Source organism: Centruroides sculpturatus, unplaced genomic scaffold, assembly GCF_000671375.1.
Source record: "Centruroides sculpturatus isolate CEXI.00-Female unplaced genomic scaffold, Cexi_2.0 scaffold750, whole genome shotgun sequence".
Classification (NCBI taxonomy): domain Eukaryota; kingdom Metazoa; phylum Arthropoda; class Arachnida; order Scorpiones; family Buthidae; genus Centruroides; species Centruroides sculpturatus.
The window spans coordinates 7417-10684 of NW_019384899.1; the positions used below are offsets into that span (position 1 = coordinate 7417).

General features: G+C 34.3%; 1 pseudogene; it reads right to left on the reverse strand.

Moving 5' to 3' along the window:
* Window positions 1-674: 674 nt before the first annotated feature.
* The window catches only part of LOC111631451, a 13494-nt pseudogene continuing 10900 nt past the window's right edge, over window positions 675-3268 (reverse strand).

A 3268-nucleotide genomic window follows, 5' to 3' on the forward strand; every position in this document is an offset into this window, starting at 1 on the left:
TTAACCCTTTAAGTTTCTTGTTTCGGGAAAAAGGTCGCTTAAAAAATTGCCTTGCTATTAAATAATAAAGAAAAAAAGTTTATTTTAATTTAAAAAAAAGTTTTAAACAGTTTTTGTGTTCGCGCCTTGGATGGTTCCTAAATGGAGTCTTTCCATCACGACAGCCCACTTTACAGGGGCATCCCATCCCTGCGATGGCAGCTTTTCTGTATAGGTTCGTTGTTTGCTGGGAAGCTGCCATCCGTGAGTAGAGTAGATAAATAATAATTTAAAAAATAAACATGACAAAACATTTAATAAAAATAAATTTAATGAGATAAAAGATATTTAAAAATAATATATAAAAGATACAATGATAAAAATACAAAAATTGAATTATAAAAATACAATATAAGATAAAAAAGACAATATACTACGAAAAAGATAAAATGTATATAAAATATTGAAATTTTGTCTTATACATAAAAGTTAAAAATATTGTATGTGTTTTTTCACTGTATCAACCAATAAATGTTTTGTCACCATCTCCATGCCATAAATATTTCACGAAAAAATACCGTCCACTCCCAGTGTAAAGTAATTAGAGGTAAGGAAGCAGATTATTGGCTGATAAAGTTGATAGTCAACTTCTTTTACACTGTAGTTGGTTACTTTCTATTTATATTGATATTAGATCAAAGAATCAGCCACCTGTAAAAAGAGTAAAGGTCAAATTTCTGCTAAGTGATAACTCAGGCTACAATCTTTGAAATCCGTATACAATTGGTATAAAATTGTTTGTTTCTATCGTTTTTAGCTCTAATTAGCTAATTTATTGTTTTTAGACAGTATTTAGGTGAGCAAACATTATTTTAAAACAGAGAAGTTATAAATTATTTGAGAAAGTGATCTTTTCCACTCACTGTTACATAATATGAGAAAATATGTAAAGAATCACATGCGAAATTGCTTAGTATAGTCTATTATTGTAAAAGTCGTCCAAATAATATAAAAATAATGTTTCTTATACATTATAGCTAAGAAACTGGTGTTGACTCGGACCCTCGATGACTCTCCACTTTCCTCCTAGAAGAGTAATTAGAGAAGTAGTGTAAATAACGGCAATAACTTCTCACTTGCTGTAGCTAGAAAGCTGTGGTTTGTTTTGTTTTCAAACAATAATGTGGGTAACTAATAAATCTATGATATTTTAGCGAATTTCTGTAAATAAATAAATTATTCTGTACAAAACAATCGATATATAAAGATAAGAAAAAATTACTCTAGACAATCCTGTTATTTTATGTTTTCTTCTGGGATTGACAATTGCAGGCAGAAGTGTCAAAGAACTTTTATTATAAAAGCTTTTTTATATGAATATNAAACCATGGTGGAATCAGAATTGCGAGGCAGCATTTAAAGCACAAAAGAAAGCATGGGGAATTTTTAGAAGATACCTTACTGCTAGAAATTTGATTGCTTTTCAAAAAGCGAAGGCAAATGCCAGAAGAATAAGAAGGCTTCAAAGGGATTCTTGGAAGAAGTATGTTTCAAGCATAACATCTTCCACTAGCTCAAAAGCAGTCTGGGATAAAATTCATAAAATTAATGCGAAATATGCTTCTCACTCTCTGTCCATGCTGGAATATAATGGCACAATAATCAGCGATGTACACGGTATTACTGATTTATTGGGTGAAACATTATCTGCTTCATCCAGTAATATTGTGTATTCAAGGAATTTTCAGGCTTATAAAGCCCAAAGAGAAAAACAATGTTTAAACTTTCATTCCTCATTTAATGAGGAATATAATGTGCCATTTACTAGAATCGAATTACATACAGCAATCTCTCGCTTGGGGAATAGTGCTGTAGGCCCGGATAAAATTCACTACAGCATGATTAAAAATCTGTCAAACAATTCTCTTTTTAATATCTTGCATCTGTTAAACAGAATATGGACAGAACATACATTTCCTGACTCTTGGAGGCTATCTACCATTATTCCCATTCCCAAACCTGGTAAAGATCACAAGAATCCCTCTAATTACAGACCAATCTCTCTGACAAGTTGTCTCTGTAAAATTTTCGAGAGAATGGTAAACAGATGTCTAATGTATCTCTTAGAGAAAAAGGAATACTTTTCACCACATGAGAGTGGTTTACGTAGGAACAGAAGTACCACTGATAACCTGGTAAACCTTGAAACATCTATACGCGAAGCGTTTGTTAGACTCAGCACTTAGTGTCTGTGTTTTTTGACATAGAGAAGGCTTATGATTGCTGTTGGCGATACGGGATACTCCGTGATCTACACTAATTCAAATTGCGGGGTAATTTGCCAATTTTTATTAAAATCTTTTTGCAGAATCGAAGATTCCAAGTCAGGATGGGCAACACTTTATCTAGGTTTTTCACACAAGAAGAAGGTGTTCCTCAAGGTTCTATTTTGAGTGTGACTCTGTTCCTAATTAAAATTAACAGCATAGCTAACTGTCTCCCTCCCAGTGTGAAACACTCTTTGTATGTGGATGACTTTCAGATTTCCTGCCAGTCCAGTAATATGAGTTTTATTGAGAGACAACTTCAAACTTCCCTAAATCACATATATGATTGGTCCGAGACCAATGGCTTCACGTTCAACGCAGCGAAGACATTGTGCATCCACTTTTGCCGAAGGCGTGGTTTGCACCTGGATCCTGAAATTCATTTAAATGGGGATAAAATTTTAATGGTCAATGAGGCTAAGTTATTGGGTGTTTGTTTCGATAAAAAACTGACATTTTTGCTACACTTGCGCAACATGAAGAGTAGATGTTTAAAATCTCTAAACCTTTTAAAGGTATTATGCTGCTCATCCTGGGGAGCAGACAAAGTTTTGATGCTCAGGGTTTATAGGGTTCTTGTTTGCACTAAGCTGGACTACGGTTGCATTGTTTATGGCTCTGCGCGAGAATCTACTCTTCGGACGCTGGATCCAATTCATCATCAAGCTTTGCGTTTGTGCACCGGTGCATTTCGAACTTCCCCTGTTCAAAGTTTGTATGTGGATGCTTATGAGCCTCCACTATCTCTCAGGAGAGAACAGTTGTCTCTTTTCTATTACATTAAACAAAAATCTCAGAAAAAACTTACAGCTGATTGTTCAGATACTCAGCTGAAAAGATTATTTGCCACTCGGACGAGTTGTGTCCCTTCATTCGAGATAAGAATGGAGAATGTAAGCAGCACGATTGACCTAGACACAAGCAACATCTCACATGTTGAGGTTAATAGTATTTCACCTTGG